Source organism: Aedes albopictus, chromosome 3 (assembly GCF_035046485.1).
Source record: "Aedes albopictus strain Foshan chromosome 3, AalbF5, whole genome shotgun sequence".
Classification (NCBI taxonomy): Eukaryota; Metazoa; Arthropoda; class Insecta; order Diptera; family Culicidae; genus Aedes; species Aedes albopictus.
This window is the reverse complement of record NC_085138.1, coordinates 79,054,367-79,061,567: the sequence shown is the minus strand read 5'-3', so window position 1 is coordinate 79,061,567 and position 7,201 is coordinate 79,054,367. Positions and strand designations below refer to the sequence as shown.

Genomic DNA, 7,201 nt, shown 5'->3' with positions numbered 1-7,201 from the left:
AAATGCACTCCACCGATATTTATATGGATGCATACTACCAAATTTCAATATTATTCATGATAATTTTTGTTATTGATGGCTTTAATTCATGATTCTGTTATGAAATGTGGTGTTATTCTGAAGAAAACACGTTTTTTAGAGGTTAGGCCCTTTAAAAGGGCGTAACTCAAAATTTCGCCCAACGATGATTTTAAAAATTTGCCCAGAGGTGTAGGATGGATAAATAAAGAGAATGGCGTTTCAGGTTTTGATGGTATATTTTATTTTATAATAACGGTAAATGGAGCACCGTGAGAAAGTAATTAAACAAAATTTTGCCTTCGGTCTGTGACATCCTTTAATATGCATACTCGAACGCTACAATTATGTATGTGTCGTGTCCCACGTTGGGTGACACGAAAAAATTATTAACCCTCTAATAGGACGCAATCAGTGAAGTACTAGATTGAAAGTAGTGAGCTGGATTTTTGTATGGTGAGATGATCAATTCTCCATATCTGCATTGAAATGATGCAAACAGCGTAGGTTGTATGATTTATTGATTAATTTGATGCTGTTTGAGCAAAAGTTTGGATGACTGTGTTGTTGTATTATTTTTTCTTGCAACTTTAACAACACAGTTATCCAAACTTTTGCTCAAACAGCATCAAATTAGTCAAGAAATCATTTAACCCACGCTGTTTGCACCATTTCATTGCAGAAATGGAGAATTGATCATCTCACCATCCAAAATGCCAGCTCACTACTTTCAATCTAGTACTTCACTGATTGCGTCCTATACCCAAATTTTTGATTTTGATCTAAATATCATTTTTCGTCATCTAAAATCGATTTAAATATGTTTTGGAGAATGATTCTTGTTATTTAATTCTCGATTTCGTGAATCTCGGTTTTTGATTTTTCTAATTTTTATTTTCGAACATCTCCCTTGAACTATTAAACATGGATAGAATGATTTGGGAAAAAATTAAAATATCTTAATTGTAGTGATTCAAAACAAAATAAAAAATAACTTCTAAAAGGTGACTAAAACATAATTTTTTTCAAAGATTTTTAAAAAATGTAGGGGGATTAGGGGCATAATGGACACCCTAAGCAAATGTGTAAGGTAGGCCTATATAACAGAGTAAAACTTAACATATTATCGGTTGACTTACAACTTTAACTTGTTTCCTACGTCTTTCAATCATTTACAGGAGGCAGAATGTTTTATTGTGAAGAAATAATGAATTATAAACCGTGTGTTTTTCAGGGCTGGCAGGAAAGGTACGGGGCGAAATGGACACCCATCGGAGCATAATGGACACCTCTGCATATTGTATGCTAATTCTTTGGTTACATCGACCAGTTAAGTAATTTGCCTACGAAGATCAATACTACAGATGTAATACTCCATCTTAGACGAGTTTACATAACATCGAAGTTAATTAAATAAACTTTAGGCTAAAATAATCGGATTGGTTTTTCCAAACTTCCTAAAACGCCTAACAGTATGCAATGCGCGTACATCCATTCGTAATTGCCAGTGTTTATTTCGCCCTGAATCGACTACAACATTAAAATTGTTATTTTAAGTAAATTCTGATCAAAAATAAAATACTTCATATCTTGCTAAATCTTCTTATATATGTAGATAAGGTAACAATTCACTTGTTTTTATGGTGGACACACTCCAACACTCATAATACCTTATTTGATGCTGCTTCGAAATGATAAGAATTTCACCATATGAAAAACATATTTCAATTTCAATGATATTTTGGTTATTTTAGAGCAATATATATGGTTCTTTTGAAAAATAGAACCATGACTTGTTCCTTTACACTTAGGCATTAAAAGTTTTACATAAAAGTCAACGATTTCGGCAAAAACAGGGGTGTCCATTTCGCCCCGGGTGTCCATTATGCCCCTAATCCCCCTAAATACGTTTTAAAATACACCAAAAACCATTTTGAGACATACAGAACAGTCCTAAATACCAGCCAAAAATATGGAAAAAATGATTTTTCACGATTTTTCATGATTTTTCTAAAGCCGGGGTTTGGTATTAGAGGGTTAATAAAACCTGATTCTAGGCTTCGCGAAATATTATCCAATCGAGCTCAAATTTATTACCGTAACAATGATGCACATACAGGGGATATTCAAAATAACTGGGACAGGTAAAATTTTCACTTTTCAAGAAATGTTCAACTCGTTGTAACTTTTCGGAAAGGGCATCAAATATTCTCAAATTTTGACTGTAAGTTCATCAACTAGTAGTGTATCAGTGGTTCAAATTTGGAAAAGATCGGGCCATTCTACACGATGTTATGAAGATTCTAGAAAAAGGTATAATTATCCGATAGCCAACTTTGAGCTGTTATATCTCCGGATTCAATAAACCGAATGCAATGAAATTTTGATCATTTATGACTAATATAATGAACTTTGGTTGACTTAATTTGAAATTATTATTAAGAAAAAAAGTTATAGCGATTTCGTTTATTGTATATTTTTCTAGTAAATTTATCCATTTTTCATATGCATCCCATTACTTTTTCAATTTAATGCCGGCTATTTGGTTGCTTTCCTTTGAAACATAAATATATTCAAGGCAATAAGAGGGAATTTAAATGAACTATAATTACTATCTCGAATTTTGAGACGATGAAGTTTTGGATAAATTGGTGTTATATTAGAAAAATAATCTAATCGTTATAATTTGCTATCATGTAAACAATTTTAAGTTTAGTTTTTAATAGTACATTATATAAGTCATAAATGATCAAAATTTCATTGCATTCGGTTCATTGAATCCGGAGATATAACAGCTCAAAGTTGGATATCGAATAATTATACCTTTTTCTAGAGCCTTTATAACTTCGTGTAGAATAGCCCGATCTTTTCCTAATTTTGACCACTGATACACAACTGGTTGATGAACTAACAGTAAAAATTTGAGAATATTTGATGCCCTTTTCAAAAAGTTACAACTAGTTGAACATTTTTTGAAAAGCGAAAATTTTACATGTCCCAGTTATTTTGAGTATCCCCTAGGTTGACAAACAGTCAAAATTTGAGAATTTTTTATGCACTCTAGGAAAAGTTACAGCATGTTGAACTTTTTTGTGAGAGAAAATAAAGTTGCCTATCCCAAACATTTTGGCCACCCCCTGTATCTCTTAATTAGTTACCTGAATAGTTCCAAAGCCATCGACAAGAAAACATGTTTCGAGATGAGAGAATTGATTGTATTTATAAAACAATTTGTGTTGATTTTCTCCGACAGTTTTTCGTTTCACATTGATTTTCTTTTCAATTGGCTAGCGGTGCCTGTACGATAAGCAAATAGTTTTAAACAATAAATAAATCGCTTTCGCTCGTCGTACATAATGTACAACAAAGATTGTTATATTTTCGGTTTAAGAGGAAGATGATTTGGATTGATGAGATTTGAATTATCTTATGACAACTAAAATGCAATGTTATTAATTGGCTCGGTAGCTTAGTTGGTATGGCACTTGTATAACGAATAAGGGTCGTGAGTTCAAATCTCACCTGAGCTGTGGATTTTTTTCCCAATTTAACCAATAATTTACCCATTCACCCATTTGTACATAATATGTATCTTATGTATGTATGTATGTTTTGAAAATCATAATTGACCACACGGATTGGTATTACCGAACATTTGCACTTTGACCACGTGGTTTATCGACAGCCCCCATGTGGAATGCAAAATAAATGTATGCTCTAAGCTATATTACGTACATTTGCTTATGACCGCCACCTACCCAGCGGTTTGCGCAACACTACGTGATTAGCATTGGGCGGTTATAATTTTGTGACAATAATTTCAATCGTAATTTGTTTCAGAGTATTGTTTTATTCTTTGTTGTGCATGCATCGCTCTTATAAGGGGTGAGTATCTCAGCATAATCGATCGCGTTCACTATTGTCTCGCGTGAAAATCAAAACAATAGATGCGCGGGTGTTGGTATTCAGTATTGTGTTGTTCTTTGCTGTGCATGCGAGTGTCGAAAAGTAGTGTCGCACGATCGTATCGGTCGCACGACGGGTGCTCGAGTGAATGATTGATGATCGGTGAGCTTGTCCCTTGTTTTTTTTTTTGAAAGACGCATTAAATGTATCTATTAATTTAAAATCATCCTTCAGATATTTACTCAACATTTTTCATTAATTTTAGTTTATTTTAAATAAATTCTCCTGTATTTTTGTACAGTGCGACACCTTTCGGTGCGAGCCACATTGATTTGATCCGTAATTATGCGCCAGTATTTTGCCTAAGTTTGTGCGGTCCGTCCCTGTTAGTGTCGGCACAAAGTATTGTTTCAATATATCGATTTCATGGCAGGTAGTACCCTCAGTGTACCAGTAGCCGCTCGTGTTCCAATAGCCGCTCACGAGTGTAGAAAACAAATTTCCCTACAAAAATACAATCTTTTTTCCACGGATATTCAAAATATGCGTGCCGAATTATACACGGATGAAGACAATCATACAAATTTATGCCAATAAACATCATTTTCAAGACGGTGAGCGGCTACTGGTACACTGACGGTATATTGGTTCAGCAGTCCTACCAATTGCGAGGTGACGCAAAATCTTTTCCATTCCATAAAATTTTTATTTAAAATTTTCATGGTTTCATCATTCTTCCAAATTTTGAGGTGACACATTTGTGTGTATACTAGGCCGTCCCTTATTTTGCAAAAATTGGAAATGGTACAGTCGGAACCTCCACCCAACCAACGGATTCGATTCGCTAGTTGGGTGAAGTGACAGCAGCACAAGGGGCGCGCGCATTGTTTTTTTAAAATCATGTTCAGGTTGGAAGTAAAAAGTAAAAATTTTCAATTTGTATTACATTTAGAGCAAAACTGATACGTTTTGCAAGATACATATATGGCCAATGCGAAAAATAATTATTTTCACCCATTTTTAGTCGGTGAAGTGAAAATATAGATGTTTATGAAACCACCCGGACCAAAATACAAGCACAAAACGCTTTCAATGATCGACAAAATAAAGATTGCCGTTGTTTTGCATTTGTTTCGAAGTAATTGAACATATTGTTTTTTTTTTCAAAGAAATATGAAATAGAAATTCTTCTTGATTATCAGGAAAGTTTAAGAAACCAAAAACTCATTAGCTCGCCCCTCGGAATTACAGATTGGTTGTCATTTTTAGTTTGACATTGAATTATGACATCCAGGTACTTTTTAGTTGGCTGACAGCTCAACTAACGGAGCCCCAACTAAAAAGTCACCCAACTATTAAGCCCCCAACCAGCGGGTCATGACTGTATAAGTTCGTTGTTGGAAAATGATCGTTTTAGCTAAGCTTTGATCGCTGTCAAAATTTGAAGTCCGGTTGTCGAACTAACATTCCTTCCCTTTTCCGATAAACCGTAAGGACGTGGCCAGTGCCGTTATTGACCCAATAAAGTATGAGCTCTCGAAACGTGTACATTGAGGATGGTGGCAAATCCCAAGCCCCAAGCCTATTGGTTCTCTACTCTGTGTAGTTTCGCTGCTAGCTCAGGTCAATCACGGAGTAGCAACTAAGGAGTGTATCGTAAAGTAGTTGAAAATGTTTAAAATAGCCTCAAAAATAGTTTAATACAACTTTTAAATAATTTTATTTTTGGAGATACTGTATAAATCCTTGAAAAAAGAAATGGATTTTATGATTTTCTAAAAATGTTCTTTAAACTGGGTTTTTGAACTAGATTACTGAAGGCATGTTTTTAAATTTTCGCACACCTTCTAAAAAATTCAAAATGCGAAAAAAGTTCGATAATGTTCGAAAATTGCTAACTTTTTTGTGCAAATATAATTAGCTCCAGAATCCTCATGATATAGGCAAATTATTTTTTTCAGGAAAAATCTCCACTGCATTTAGGCGCAATTCTTAAAAATGAAAAAAGGCCATTTTTGAGGAACCCTTTTTTTTCATGCTCCTCCAAATCATGTTTACGCAAATAAAAAATACATAAAATGAAAAATTCGCATTTTTTGAATAGGGTATGTTTTTTAATATAAGAACGAGTTAGTTAGAGCAAAAAATAGAATTTTATAACCTTTTAAGATGTTAAAAGCTCAACTTCAAAGTTTTACCAAAAAATAGACGTTATTTGGAGTGGACCATTTTGTAGATATAGGAGATTTTTCTATCGAAAATATGAATTTCGAAACTCAGTGTTGAATGATATGTTATGTGTACATAACTGTTAACAAGCATCAATATTTTCCAGATTTTTTATCGTACAAATTTTACTCGCTACAGATTTTTGAAATGTTGAAAAATCTTAACAAAATTGCATTTTGTGCAGATTTTTATTTTGTGAGGTGTTTTCATTTAACCATATTTTCAATAATACTAAACATTTTCCAAATTTTTCCAAGGTATTTTAAACTTAACTATATTGTGAAGATTTCATAGAAGAACCGACATGAAAAGACCAACCCAGCTTCGAGATAGAGCATTCTGAACATTTTCAACTACTTTCCGATACACTCCTTACGAAGTGTACGGTCACCAATGCTCATGCTCATAATTGCAATAGTAATTTGTATACCCGTAACGTGGGTAGATCATCTTATAATTGTGCGTTACAGCGTAAGATCTACAATAACCATTTTTGATTTCGTAATTTTCCAGCTTGGTTTAAATGCAGGAAAATTATAAGATCAAAATTTGGTTTACTTTTCTGTGTTTTGTGTGTGTTGTGTTTTTCACTACTAATATACAATTTTTTCCGTGTTATTTGCTAGATTTTAACTTCAACTTTAATAAAATAACGATTTGTTTCAGCGCTGTTCAGGTAAATAAAGTTGAAATTGTAATGTAAGTCAATTCTATGTATCATAATCATAATAGTTATTGTTTCAGGTAAAATCAGGTAATTGGCCAATTATATAATTAAATATATTCAAATTATATGATACTTGGGATATTGGGAGGGGTAGCCTAAGGAAGCTAAATGAACTGGTTTCTGGACAAATGTTCGTGGGGTGGCCAGACTTTGTCACGAGATAACAACCATCGTGTTGTCTTCCGAAGGTCTCCAGTAAATTTAGCTTACCCTGCTACAATAAACCATCAGGTAGATCATTCCCTTCCGGTATGACTCTGCAGCCATAGGTAATCCTTGCGCTGATGGTGGGTACACAATCATCATCATCATCATCATCAT

General features: G+C 33.7%; 1 non-coding gene across 1 annotated transcript; it reads left to right on the top strand.

Annotated features, from left to right (window-relative positions):
* The first annotated feature begins 3,476 nt into the window (after positions 1-3,476).
* Positions 3,477-3,548, top strand: Trnav-aac (transfer RNA valine (anticodon AAC)). The gene has a single exon. It is a non-coding gene; the product is annotated as a tRNA-Val (tRNA).
* The last annotated feature ends 3,653 nt before the right edge of the window (positions 3,549-7,201 follow it).